Source organism: Cryptomeria japonica, chromosome 7 (genome assembly GCF_030272615.1).
Source record: "Cryptomeria japonica chromosome 7, Sugi_1.0, whole genome shotgun sequence".
In the NCBI taxonomy this organism is placed as follows: domain Eukaryota; kingdom Viridiplantae; phylum Streptophyta; class Pinopsida; order Cupressales; family Cupressaceae; genus Cryptomeria; species Cryptomeria japonica.
In genome coordinates, this window is record NC_081411.1 from 377711520 (window position 1) to 377727557 (window position 16038).

Here is a 16038-nt window from a genome sequence, read left to right on the forward strand (position 1 = left end):
CTTCTCTTCCACTTGAATACATAATAATTGAAATTATCAAAACTATGACAAACCAGTTGGGGATATTCCTCAAGCATGATCTCTAACCCTTTGAACACAATAACCTCCCCCTATGTGTCTACTTGTTGATAGATTTGAGCAAAATGCTCCCTCAGTTTGGAGATTCAATCCCCTTATGGACTATGGCTTCATAAAGTGATTATTGATGACCCTACTTCAATACAAGAGTATTAATTTTCTAGGTCATTTCTTCTTGAATTGCCACTAGGAAATTAATGAAGACATCCATGTTTGTGTGGATCTATCGTCGAACCCAAACTTTTGTTCCTATGCTAGGAACTAGGATGCTCTTCTCTTTCCAGAGAGGTCCCCTTGTTCAAGTGTTGGGGTGTTCTCCCCTATGCTGAAGTCATCCATCCCCTCTTGCTCTCCCTCTCAGTTAGTCCCCTTCATTCCGCCTCTAGCTTTGTCTTCCATTGTTTACTCCTGTATTTATCCCATCAATCCTAGGTAAATCATAACCTATTCTCATTATTGCATCAATTGTGGGCAAAATACATGTCGCTAGCCAAACAACCTTTCTTCCCTTATAGCCGATCTTCTCTTTATCACGTTCAATGGATTTCAAGCTTCCATCTTCTTGACAGAAACACATCTGTTAGAGACACTTAAGACTGCCCAATAACCCATCATAAGATGATCCTTTAGATACAAATGGCGATTGATAAGCACAACATTGAAAGCACTTGTTCTCCAATAGTAAAAGAATATACTCCTCATGGAGTAGAACTTGAACACAAGTTTTAGCCCCCCCCTAGGTCAACCTAATTGCATCATTATTTCAGACTTGATCTGCAAGTTGAATGGCCTAGTAGATGAGGCTATAGGGTCAAACAGAGCTCTTAGCCTGAAAGGATCTCTGCCAATGCACAATCTCCTATCCAAAATCTTCTTTTATCCATAGAAGAAATCCATCAGGCTAGATAAGAGGATATCCCTCTTCATGTGAGCTACAATTTAGAAGAACACTACCAAGTGCTATCCTCCAAACACCTATGATTGACCCTATACTTTGCACTCCAAAAAAATCAAAAGGTAAAGGCGGAGGATCATCAAAGAAAAAAATCAAAGGAAGAAATCTCATTTGGAATTTAGTCCACCCTAGATGACAAACTTAGTTTGTGGAGAGCCCGTCACTCTCCATGAAAAGTATGAAGATCATAACCTGGAATGTTAGGGGCCTCAATGCCCCTAACTAGAATTGCCTCATCAAATCTTGGATTGAGGCTAGTGGTGCAGACATAATTCTACTTCAAGAAACAAAATTCACGAACGAAGAGTGCAAACAACCCTTTGCAAATTAGAAAAAAAGGAAATACATTGCCTCCCCATCTATTGGTGCATTAGGTGGTCTAGCTATTCTATGGAAGGATAAATTTATATAAATCCACAAAGTAGTAGCCAAGGCAAACTAGATTTAGATCCAAGTAAAACAGTTCAACACATGCTTCCAATTGTTCAATGTTTATGGTCCAAACTCTACAATGGGAATGAAAAGCCTTTGGGAATCCATATTGGTGGCATGCACAAACATCTTAGATGAGCCAATCATTTTAGGTGGGGACTTTAATGCTATCCTATCACTTCAAGATAAAGTGGGTGGCATAGTCCCCCCCCCCCTCCCCCTGAGAACACTACAAGACTTTAGAGATTTGTATCCAACAATGGGCTTGAAGACCGCGCCCCATAAAATGGGAAATTTACATGGACAAACTGAAGGACAAACTTCCTCCACATTGTAGAGAGATTAGATAGATTCCTCATCAACCCATCATGGATCTCTCTTCATGGTAGCATATATTAAATTTTTTTGCCTTTCTCAGGATTAGACCACTTTCCATTGCAAGTCAACTTTTCATTTGGGGTGCCTCAACAAAAACCCAAGTCTTAATTCAAGTTTGAACAAATGTGGTTCAAAGATCCGTCACCTCAGCTTTTGGTGGCAAAGTTCCCCTTACATTCAAGGTTCAAGAATTTACAAACTTTGCAAAAAACTTCAAATTTTGAAATCCCACATCAAAACATGGAACTCCTAGGTATTTAAAAATATTTTTACTACTAAGGCTGATCTTGAGGATAAGCTCTCCAAGATTAATGAAGGAATTGTACAAAATGGCATGTATTCAACCTCCTTCCAAGATAAGAAAAGGACACAGAAAGATTATGAAGAGATACTCAAAAGAGAAGAGCTGTACTGGCGACAAAAGTCAAGAGAACTTTGGCTCAAAGATGGAGACAAGAATACCAAATTCTTCCATACCTCAGCCAAATTGAGGTCCATTTCCAATTCAATCTTCGAGATCAAGGATTTAGCTAGAGATGTCCTAATTGAAAATGACAAAATCCAACTTGATGCTGTTCGCTTCTTCTCAAATCTTTTTGTTACCCCTCAAGTGGATGATAAGAGTGAAATAGAGGAACTTTGGGGCCTACTAGATAACATACCTCCCCTTGTATCAGATCAACATAATGCAGATTTACTAAAACCATTCTCTTTGGAAGAAGTGAGGTTAGTAGTTTTCTCCTTGCCTCCTGAAAAGGCACGTAGCCTTGATGGATGAACAACCTTGTTCTTTCAAAAATGTTGGGATTTCTTGGGTTTAGAGTTTTGATTGAGGCTAGAAAAAATGACAACATACTCAAGTAGCTCAATACAACTTTTTTAGCCTTCATTCCCAAAAAAGGTAGCCCTCACACCTTTGTAGATTTCATACCAATCTCCCTTTGCAACACTATTCAAGATTTTTATTAAATGTATTTAGTTAGATTAGCAAAGTTGATTCCTAAAATTATATTGGAAGAACAAGGAAGTTTTGTTATGGGAAAAAAGACTTCAAAGGGTGCCTTAATTGCACATGAGGTCTTCCACTCCATCAAACAACACAATATGGAAAGCATGATTATAAAACTATATATGCTCAAGGCTTATGACAGAGTCAACTGTCAAGTCTTAAAACAAGTACTCATCAAATTTGGGTTCTCTAACAAATGGATTAAGTGGATCATCTTGTGTGTTTCAAGTGTTAAGTTCTTTGTTCTATTGAATGGTCAGCGATGTGGTTTCTTCTCTCCTTCCTAAGGTAATCAACAAGGGGACCCACTTTCACCATATCTATTCATCATCTTGGCTGAAGCTCTTAGTAGATCTATCTCAGCTAAACATAGTCTCCATTTGTGGAAGGGTATCAACATCCCAAGCTCAAAAGTGGCAATCACACACATTCTTTTTGCTGATGACACAATCCTTTTTGGGCAACAACAATACAAGAGGCACAAACAATCAAATGAGTTCTAGATAAATACTATGATGTAACAGGTCAGAAATTCAATGTACCTAAATCTAAAATATTCTTCCACAATTGTTCCCCACGCATCTCTCAGAGACTTTCTAAATTCCTCAGTTTCAAGCAAGAATCACTCCAAGTAAATATCTTGGCATCCCACTCTTCGTGGGGAAAAACCAAAAATCGTTTTGGGACAACATTTCAGATTCCATTCAAAACAAAATCTCCTCATGGAAAAACACTTGGCTTTCACTAGCTTGGGGACTCCTCATGATCAAAATTATCCTGGCTACCATCTCAAATTATATGATGTCAGTTCTCCCCATTCTCAAGGGTGTGTTGTCTGACATAGAATCCAAACTCAATAAATTTCTTCGGAAAGGCAACAAAGACCCGAAAGAAAAACTTCATCTCATATCTTGGGATCTAGTATGTTCACCCAAATCAACAGGTGGATCTGGTATACACAATTTGGAAAGCCAAAATTTGGCCTTAGGAGCAAAGTTGGTATGGAAAATGTTTGCCAACCATAACTCAAAATGGGTTGCAATATTGAGATCAAAATATTTGGATTCTAATGAACCAGAAAAAATCTTCACAGTCTTAAATCCTCCATCTGGTTCTCAAATGTGGAATTTCATGATAAGTTGCAGGCAGATCTTCCTTCCCTTTCTAACTTGGGTTATTCATAATGGGAGGAAAGCCCTATTTTGGGAAGATTCTTGGAATGGCTTCCCTCCTCTCTCTAACATGGATGTGTAAAATCAAACAAAAACCCTCCTTAAAGATAGATGGGGTGTCAATGTGAGTGATTATTTCTACATAAAGGTTGATAATTGACTGAAATTTGTGCATCAGAAAGATCTCTCCTCAATTCCAATTCTTACAGACGAAAGAAACATCCTCCAAATAGAACTCAAAAAGAGATTCCTACACTACAACGATAACATTTGATTGCCTCATTTGGTCCCCTTCCCCATCAGACAAGTATTCAGTCAAGCAAGGATACAACCTCATTGAGGATCCTAGAGAGGCTACAAAGAAGAGATGCTATTCTTTTTCCTGGTTTGATGCAGGATTGCCAAAAGAGGGGTCATTTGCTTGGCTGGTTCTAGAGGGTATAATACTAACTAGTGATAGACTTTCTCGTTTGGGCATTGCCCCTCCTTTTAATTGCATGCTTTGTGATATAGAACATGAAACGAAAAACCACTTACTCTTGAATTGCCCATTCTCGAGATCATGTTGGTTATAGCTACAAGGAAAGTTACATTAGAAAGCTCCACTGCAATTAGATCTTCTTGTAGTTTTGAATCCTAGCCTCTCCTTTACCAAAACTTTTTCTTTGTTGTTATTTGGAAGGTTGCGCTCGCTATCCTCATCTAGAACATCTAATGGGAGAGAAACAAACTCATCTTTAGGAATGAGAAAAACAGTCTGAAGGGCGTCCTCATGAATATTGAGAAAACAATATTAGAATTAGTAAGTGCCTACACCATTAAATACATAAAAGTTGACTCTTGTTTTACTTTGGTGGATGATAGAATCTTATTAGAATGGATATCCATATCCCTTCTGTTCAAAGGGAGTTTGCTGAACAACACTCCTAAAAACATCAACATAAAAGAAATCAAATGAAAACCCCCTAACAATAACTTTGTCAAACTAAATTTTGATGGGGCATAAAAAGGTAACCTCGATATCTCAGGTGTGGGTTGCTTCTTAGAGACTCCAAGGGAGTGGCCATCACATCATTGGTTGCCAAAACACCCAATGATACAAACAACATGGCTGAAGCAAGGGCTTTGGTTGCGGGTTTTAAGTTAGCAGTGAAGGGTAAAGTGAAACACCTAATAGTAGAAGCAGATTATTTTAACAACATTGAAAAGTAGGACAACTCCAAACTGGAAAATTCATTACATATTACAAGAAGCATAGGAGGATGTAGTCTTACTCCTTAAACATATTTAAGTTTATTTTTGACTATTGTTTTTTGTTATTATTTATTTTCATATGGTCAAATGTTTTTCCCTCAAATTGGTGAGAAAGGGAAGCTATTTACCTATGTTGGCATGAATTTTGTATTTGAATGCAAATGCTTCATACAATGATTGTCGGAGGTAATAATTTTGTTGTTTTTGGATGTATATATGCTTGAATTTAGATTTATGACTTGGTTGTATTAATTGATTTTATCTTCTAAAGTACTTTATAGTATTAGCTAACTATAATTCTTGTTTCCTTTTCCTTTTTTTTTTGAAAGTTTTGTTGATCATGAATTTTATTGTTACAAGGCAAGAATCAAAACCAATGAGAGTAGACTCTCAACCAAAACTCATCTCTGGCGGAAGGTGGAAGAACCAAATCAGAAAAGGCACAAGTAGAGATGCCATGCTAACCATTTTGGAGTTCATAATTTTGATATGGGGTCTTTGGTATTACATGTGTATCTCGATAGGAATAACATATTTGTTTTTGTGTTAATAGAAGCTTGAATTTTGGCCTATGACTTGCTAATTGATTTTACTAATTGTTTGTACTTCTAAAGCAATTGCCATTATTAGATAACTATTATTGTTATTGTTCTTTTTGCCTTTGGTGCCAATTGTGTTTATCTTCTATTGGTTAAAAGGGAAGTCATTGCGTGATGCAATGCAATAATTTTGTTTTAATTTTTTTGATTTAGAATATGCAATGCAATATTCTAGATGGTAAGATGCATGGAAACAAGGCGCATGGTAGACTTTAGACTCTCACAACCCCTCAATTGCTCATTAAAGTCTTGTTTAGAAGGCAAGGAAATGTGATTTCGTGGAAGAGATATGGGAGACAAGGCACATGGAACATAGTTCAACATGAAGTTAAAAAAATGTGAGCAATAAAAGGGCATTGAAGGGAAGAGCAAAGGGATTTGAACTGGAGCTAGTGATGTTGTATTATTTTGCCTCCATAAAAACTCATGGTAGGAGGTGTGTTCGGTGTCAAGCATGATTGGATTTTTGCATAGTTTGGCTGGTGGTTTAGGTATCATAAATGGGTGAACTCACAATACTGGTTCCAACTTTTTGCCCAACTTTGACACTTAGATGAACATTTTGAAAAAAACCTTCACTTTCCAACACCTATAACTTTTAAACCAGTAAGAATTTGAAGATGATGTAAACTAGTGATTTGTAAAATCTTGTTTGCAGAGATTCTAAATATATTTTTTTGAAATTTTTTTTGAATAAAATTTTATAGATTTTTCCATCTCCCTCAAAAAGTAGTTTTTTACAGCAAACAACATTTTTTAAGAGTCATGTGCATCCTAAAAATCTACTTTTTTTTTTTTTTTTTCTATAAATGATAAAAACTTAATTCTTTTGAATTTTTTTTTTCACATCAATACCCAGGGCATGCAATTGGCTTGATAGTGATATGTTGAATATTTTTCACTTTATTTAGTTTTGAAGTCCGACTAATTATAATTTAGATATAGGTGTATGTTTGAACACATAACTTGTTCTATATAAATAAAAATTGTATTTTATTTTTTTTGTTAGAAAGAAGCCATCAATATCTAGGGCATAGATATTTTTCAGATTTTTTTTGAATTAGTTTACTATTTTTCCCAATGCATTGAACAAAGAAGTCCATGTTCGGTGAAAAACCTAAATTCATAAGAAATAAAATAAAAATATATTAATGAAATTAAATATATTAAAAATTATACTTTTTGGAAAGTTTATAATAAGGACTAAATAATAAAAAAATGAAACTTCTAAATGACTTCATTTGATCCCCCAAAAGCTAATGTAAAATTTGTTTTCTTATCAACATTTGATAGATGCAAAGGAGACTCCATTGCAAGTATGATTTAGAAGTAGAGAGGTTGTATCCTATAAATTTTGATCTAAGAGCCTTTGATCTAACTCTCTTCAATTAATTAATTCAAATAAGACCTCTTAAAGCTTAAATCATTATATTTTCTAAAAAATGTATGATTTCAGCACAAATCAGGATGTACAAAAAAGTGGGAATCAGTATTGTGAGTTCACTCAAATACTCACAATTATTTTTTACTATAGTTCGATCATTTATTTATCTTTCAATACACAGATGATAACTAAATTGACTAAATGACCAAAAATTTAGTGCTCCAAAGCAGTTAGTCCAATAAATTACCCAAACTATATCTAACTATCAGCATAACCATTGCATCTCATTGAGATGCAAGTGCTAGTTATTAAATTTAAATAATCACAAAAAACAACACGCATAACAGGCACATGATTTTACGTTGAAACCCTTACAAAAGAAAACCAAGACAAAATATTGCTCGTATAAAACCTTCTTATAGCTTTGGTAGGTACCAACCCACAAGAGACACCAATCCCCTCTTTTATTTATTTTAGACTTATGTATGGGTGCCATGATGAAGGCGGGCGGACCCAAAATTTAAGTCAAATTTTCTCCATCCTTGCATAATGATTTCTCATTATTTTGTGCCATAAATTTGACACAAAACTTTAGAAATTCAACCTTCAATAATTTAGCCATCTCTTGATTTTGTTCTTTGACATCAATGACAATAATCCAACATTCCACATATGGATTATTCTTATGCTTAGAAGGTTTTGTTCTTAAACAAATGACTAGGATTTTTTCTTATTTATTTATATTATTCTACATCTCATTTGGTCTTTAGCTAAATAGTTTTAGAAATATAATTGTTTATTTATGTGTCACCATATTTCTTAAAAAAAATATTTGAATTTATTTCTTTTTCTTGGTGTCACCATGTTTCATAAAAATAATATTTGAATTTAAATGTTTTTCTAGTTGTCACAATATTATTTGCAAGGAACATTAAGATGTAACTCATTTTCTTTGCATATACATTACTTCTTTACTTCTTGTGATGAGGAATATAACACATGCCCATACTAATATAAGACGCCGAATATCGAGGAATGAAATTATATGCATATTGTTTTTTTTCAGTTGTATAAGCTAGAGGTTCTTGTACCATTTTTTGATGTGCATTATCTAGTTATCTTGTTTCCTTTGAAATTTAGTAGTGCAAAGATTGTCACCTTAGTAAGATTTCAAGTATCTTCATTAATATATATGGGGTTTTGTTCTCTCCAACAATGTCTCCACTTCATAAATTGTTTTAAATTCATTGTGGTATGCTTTTCTTTCATTTTGTTTTAAGTCAATTTTTTTCCATCCTTGTATAATGATTTCTCGTTATTTTGTGCCATAAATTTGGCACAAAACTTAAGAAATTTAACCTTCAATAATTTAGCCATCTCTTGATTTTGTTCTTTGACATTAATGGCAATAATCCAACATTCCACATATGGATTATTCTTATGCTTAGAAGGTTTTTGTTCTTAAACAAATTACTAGGATTTTTATTATTTTGTATTATTCAATTTATATTATTCTACATCTCATTTGTTCTTTAGCTAAATTGTTTTAAAAATATAATTGTTTATTTATGTGTCACCATATTTCTTAAAAATAATATTTGAATTTAAGTTTTTTTCGTGGTGTCACCATATTTCATAAAAGGAATATTTGAATTTAAGTCTTTTTTCGTGGTGTCACCATATTTCATAAAAGGAATATTTGAATTTAAGTCTTTTTCTAGGTGTCAATTTTTTTTGCAAGGATCATGAAGATGTAACTCATTTTCTTTGCACATATGTTACTTCTTGTCATGAGGAATGTGACACATGCTCATACTAATGCAAGAAGCCAAATATCGAGGCATGGAATTATAGGCATAACATTTTTTTTCACGTGTATAAATTAGAGGTTCTTGTACCATTTTTTGATATGTGGTATCTAGTTATCTTGTTTCCTTTGAAATTTAGTAGTGCACAAGTTGTAATCTTTGTAAGATTTCAAGTATCTTCATTAATATATATGGGGTTTTGTTCTTTCCAATAGTTTCTTTGCTTCATAAATTGTTTCAAATTTACCGTGGTATGCTTTTCTTTCATTTTGATTATTATTTTGTATTATTTTTGTGTCATCATATTTCATAAAAAGAATATTTGAAGTCTTTTTCTAGGCGTCACAATATTTTTTGCAAGGAATGTTAAGATGTAACTCATTTTCTTTGCATGTACGCCACTTCTTGTCACGAAGAATATGGCACCTGTCCATACTAATGCAAGACACAAACTATTGAGGCTTAATTATATGCTTAATGCTTTTTTTGCCCATTTAAAGTAGAGGTTCTTGTACGATTTTTTCATGTGGTATCTAGTTATCTTGTTTCTTTTGAAATTCAATAGTACAAAGATTGTAACCTTTGTAATATTTTAAGTATCTTTATTAATATATACAGGGTTTTGTTCTCTCCAACAATTTCTCCATTTCATAAATTATTTTAAATTTATTGTGGCATACTTTTCTTTCATTTTGTTAATTATTTTGTAATATTAATGTTTCATTTTAATAGATAATCTTGACTTAATACTTTAAAAACTATGCTATTAAACCTTGGAAAGGGTAAATTTAATGTAACCCATTGATGTAGATTTTGTTTTATTTTATTTTTGGTGTACAACATTCTTAAATTTTTTTCTTTTTTTTTACATTATTTTTAAAGACAAAATCTATCACAATGTTTTAGTTTATACATCTTTTATGAAATTGGGCGTATTTCATTTGATTTGACATTATATTGAGGACATTATTTTTGGTTGAAAGATAAAATGTAATCTACAACTTTTATACATTCATTATGTTTATTTCTGCCTAAAATTAGTTAAATCTATTGTCAATATTTATGATTTCTCACTTGTTTTTTTAATCGTAAAATTTCTTGTAAAATTTTCACCTTCTTTCTTTATTGAAATATAATCTCTTAGCTCACCCTCAACCCCCATTCATATAAATTGTCCATAGCATAAAAAATATTTTATTTATTTTAGATTGATTAATATGGGTACCATGATGAAGGGGGCTGGCCCAAATTTTAAGTCAAATTTTCTCCATCTTTGCATATTGATTTCTCGTTATTTTGTGTCATAACTTAAAAAATTTAACATTCAATAATTTAGCCTTATTTTGCTCATTGACATCAGTGACAATTATCCAACATTCCACATATAGATTATTCTTATGCTTAGATGGTTTTGTTCTTAAACAAATGACTAGGATTTTTATTATTTTGTATTATTAATTTATATTATTCCACTTATAATTTATCTTTTAGCTAAATATTTCTAGAAATATAATTTTTAATGTTTCACCATATTTCTATAAAAGAATATTTGAACATAAGTCTTATTCTTGGTGTCACCATATTTCATAACAAGAGCATTTGAATTTAAGTCTTTTTCTATGCGTCACAATATTCTTTGCAAGGGATATTAAGATGTAACTCATTTTCTTTGCATATTTGTCACTTCTTGTCACGAGGAATATGATACATGCCCATACTAATGTAAGATGCTAAATATTGAGGCATGAAATTATATACACAATGTTTTTTTGTCACATGTATAAAGTAGAGATTCTTGTACCATTGATGTGTGGTATCTAGTTATCTTGTTTCCTTTGAAATTTAATAGTACAAAGATTGTTACCTTTGTAATATTTCAAGTATCTTCATTAAATATACAATGTTTTGTTCTCTCCAGCATTTCTCCACTTCTTAAATTGTTTTAAATTTGTCATGATATGCTTTTCTTTCATTTTGATAATTATTTTGTATTATTTACGTGTCACCATATTTCATAAAAAGAATATTTGAATTTAAGTCTTTTTCTAGGCATCACAATATTCTTTGCAAGTAATGTTAAGATGTAATTCATTTTCCTTGCATATACGTTACTTCTTATCATGAAGAATATGGCACATGTCCATACTAATGTAAGACACGAACATTTGAGGTATGGTTGTATGCATAATGTTATTTCACCTATATAAAGTAGAGGTTCTTGTACCTTTTTTTTGATGTGTGGTATCTAGTTATCTTGTTTCTTTTGAAATTCAACAATACAAAGATTGTAGCCTTTGTAATATTTTAAGTTTCTTCATTAATATATAAAAGGTTTTATTCTCTCCAAGAATTTCTCTACTTCATAAATTGTTTTTATTTTATTGCGCTCCGCATTCCTTTTATTTTGTTAATTATTTTATATTGTTTATGTTTCATTTTGATAGATAAGTCCTTCCTATCAAACCTTTATGCCAATCTCTAGTTGAATTCTTCTAAGGTAGTGATTGGATAGTGCCCTTGGGTCATCATGCCATGATACCACCATTTGTGAGCTGCACCTTCTATATGTAAGGTGGTAAACTTGATGACATCAAATTCAAAGAGAAGTACTTGTCCAATTTTTGCAACGAATGTCTTGCTGAATAGCTTCTAGATCCATAAAAAGTGGGGATGTTGATCTTACCCAAGGAGTGTTGTATGTCCTTACAAGGTTTCTCACCATACCTTCTTCTCCTATGCTAGTTTCTTGTCTTCATTTCATAATATTATCTAAAATACATGTCTCTAAGTTGTAGGGAAGCACTTAGGGCATTCTACTTGTCATTCCATCCCCTTGATTTGGTTGCTCTTCTTCCTTGGGTACTGCCCCTTCCTTTTCCAAGAATTTGGAACTAAAGGTTCTTAGATTTGGGTTAGTTGAGATCCTATCACCATCAAAGCTACTCCCTTGGATACCATTTTTAATAGGCCTACCAACACTCAGCTACCGGTTCAACCTTCTTAGGAGCTAGACCATCTCAATCATGATGTCTCTCATATTATCCTAAAACTCTTTTCTTTACTTTATGAATTCCCAAGAGTTGTCTTCATCTTTATTGCCCATGGTTGCCTCTTTCCTCCTTTCCCTTGTGTGATACCTCAACCCCTATCACTCAAGCTCAAGAATCTACATACACACATAGACTAGCAAGATGCCAAGATTTGATACCAATGTAATGTACCAGAAAAATATCTCAAATTTGTTGTTTAAGACAACAAAATTCAAAACAATACCGACTATAGAGTCATTTAAATGAGCATCAAATTTTAATTCATTATTCTCTTATATATAATCTCTTTTGTACTTTATAATAGTTTTCAATATTCTTTTGCTGGCATGCCATATATTATAATATATGACTAAATATAAAAAATATATGTTCCATGGAATTTTATTCATATATGTCTTAACTTTATATTATAATTATAAAGGTTATAATATATTTTATATATTATATTAAAAAGTTCATATTTAAATACCACAAATAATATTTGGCTCATAAGATTAATGGTATAATATATTATTTAGTTCTAGAAATCTCATCTCTTATATATGAAATTATAAAAAAGGTTATTCTATACCTAACTCTATCTCTCCATCTCCCTCCCTCTCTCTCTATAACTTGTATCTATCACCTCATTTATTTCTTACTTTTTTCCTCCTGTATCTCTATCTTCTCATCTCTTCTTATTTATATCCCTATTATATTTATCTCTCTATCTATTTCTATCTACATCTTTCTCTACCTCTATCTCTCTATCCTTTTTCCTATCCCTCTCTATCTCTCTATATCACTCTATCTATATCTATCTCTCCATCTCTCCATCTCCCCATCTATATATTGAGTTATCTCTCCCTCTCTGCTTGCTATACTCTCTCTCCCTCTATAACTATCCCTCTCCCTCTCCCCCCTCTTATTTCTCTTCATCCCCCCCCCCCCCCCCCCCCCACACACCACATCTTCCCTCTCTTCTCTATCTTCCTCTCCCTCTACCTATATATATTCCTTTCCCTTCTTCTCTTTATCTCTCACCATCTCTCTTTCATTTTCTCCCTCCCTATCCCCTTATCTCTCTCTCTCTCTCTCTCTCTCTCTCACACACACACACACACACACACACACACACACACACACACACACATTTTTCCCATATATTTATATCTCCCCCTCTCTTTATCCTCTATTTACCTCTCACCCTCCATCTCTATTTGTATATGTCTACTTCTCTCTATTTCTCTAGCACTCTATCTCACCATTTATCTCTCTATATATCTATCTCTCTATTTCTCTCTCTATCCCTGTCTCTCTATATATTTATCTCCCTCTTTCTCTCTCACTCTATCATCATCTCTACCTCTATATTACTCTCTCCCATTTATATATTGACATGTATCCCTCTTTAATCATCCATATCCTCCCTCTTCGTCTCTCCTCCTTTCTTCTTTATCTATCTGTATTTATTCTTTCATATCTTCATCCATTTGTATCTCATTAGATCTCTTCATCTTTTGCTACCTTTCTCTATATATAATTTCTTATTTGTATCTTTATCTTTCTATCTCTTCCTCTTCCATTCTCTCCCTCTCTCTAGATGCATCTCTTTCTGATTTATAGATTTTCTTTTAGTTTCATTTGTATCTTTGAAAGAAAATGCATAGTTTATTTGAAGCTATCACTTCTACATTAAGATCTTTATTGCACAAACGATGTCATTAATAAATAACCTACCAATTTATATCATATACTACATAAATATATGTAAAAAAATAGACCAAATTGACCAACATTTTCCCTCACTGACCTCTCATATCTATTCAATGTGCCCATTTCACACCAAGGTGCAATTTCTAGTTGTAGTGTATTGGGTGCTCAAGAACTAGGGGCTAAGCCAAGCTAGCTGTTGATAGAAAAGGGCTTGTGGCCATTGGAAACCATTGTATGTCATTCATTAGTGGTGTACAATTGGTGCTGACGAAGGTGGGAGTGTATGGTGGGGTCCTTGGACTACTCCCTCTATCCCCAATTTTTAAAAAAAGTTTCTATACAAGAATAGTTTTTTTTGGTCACTATAGATGACACATGATTGTATGATTAGGGGATGGTGCTTTTTTTTTCAAGTAACTAAATAGGTTGAATTTTATGTTATTTTTTACCTCTTGGGCCTTCTAAATCCAATGAAAAGTTTCATTTTGTTCTAGGGGGTCATTTGTGAAATTTCTACTACAAAACCTTCATAATGAACACCTAGACAAAATCCACTTTTCAATTTAGGTTCAGAAACCCATAGCTGCAAAAAAACCAAATCTACAACCCCAAAACTCTAAATCTACAAAAAAAAACTATCAAAAAAACCTCATACATTTAGGTTTCAATTTTGCACTACATATACTTATACTAGGGTTATACCAACTACCAAGCATGACCAAGCATGACTCTAATACCAAATGAGAAAAAAATGCAGCCATTTATGACAATCTCTAGACAACCCAAATAGAAAAAAACATGCAAACAAATACTCAAAATTGATATTCAAAAGAATAGACAACATACAATCAAAGATGACACAAGATTACTTAGAAAAATCTCAAAAAAGGGAAAAACCTAACCTTGAAAACCATCCATCACTTATGTATTTCTCAGGAATGAAAATATTACTTGATACATCGATAGAGTTTCTATGAATAACTCTAAAATATCAATCTCTATACATGCACTCCACATGAACAAGCATGAAACCACACATCCCATAGTATGCTTCAAACCCTCACATGTGCAACCTAGAAGAGATGCTCTCACAAGCCAACCCCAAACTAGACAACCTTAGACAACTATACATGTGCTTATTTTCATACACATAAGCTTGTATATAAGCAACAAGTGGTATTACATAAACTATGTGATTAATACCATGAGCTTACAAAACTATTTACCTCCACATTTACTTTTTGATAGTAAGTTTTTCCAATTTTAAATATTTGCCCAATGTGCAAACCCACATTAAATATTTATCTCAATGTTATATACAACACATAAAATAGCCCCAATAATGTCTAACTCACGCGATGCACACATACTTAGATCCCCTAGGTGCATTGCGAATAATGTTAAACTACATTATAAAATTATGCAAAGTGTACAACACACCTTATCTTAAATACATATGTGAAAATATATAAGTTATTTATTTTGAATTTAAATGTTTCTAGAGTATTGTCACATGTAAAAAATCTATGTTAAAACAAATGATTCAAGGAGAGGATAAGGGGAGATGGGACGATTTAAATGAAGAAGCATTTGACATCATATGCATTTTTATGTCACTTGAATTGCATATACATATTAAGTCTTCTATTGTAATGTTTGAAGCTTGATAATAAATAAACAAATGTATAATAATCTCAATAGAACTTGAATAATTTAGATTCAAGATCAATAATAGAATTTAAATTATAGTAATTTTTTTATTGATCAAGTGAGGGTTAAAGCTATCTCGATCAAAAAGATATAAGGATTAACCACATAGAGGTGAACAAAACTAATTAGTTGAAGATATTTTCACTAGAGAAAAGACAAAATTAGAAACTCCTATATAACCACAAAGTAAAAAGGAGCTAGAAACATATAGAATTGGCACATTTGCAAAGTAAGTTTATTTATTATATAAGACAAGGGAAGCTATCAAAAAACCCAAAAGACACCATCCTAGGCTTGAGAAAGCTAGATAAGACTAGTACAATTTAAGTTGTAAAACTCATCCTCCAATTAACTAGTGTAGTTTTCTTAACAAGATCTTAATTTTTGTCTTAGCTTTAGCAACATTAAATCTCTCTTGCAAAGGAGAAGGTTTCTTCAACTCGAGAAGCTTGAGTGCATTGAAAGTCAAATTGTAGGTTTAACTCCCACCATTAGAGTTAAGAAACTTTTGGAT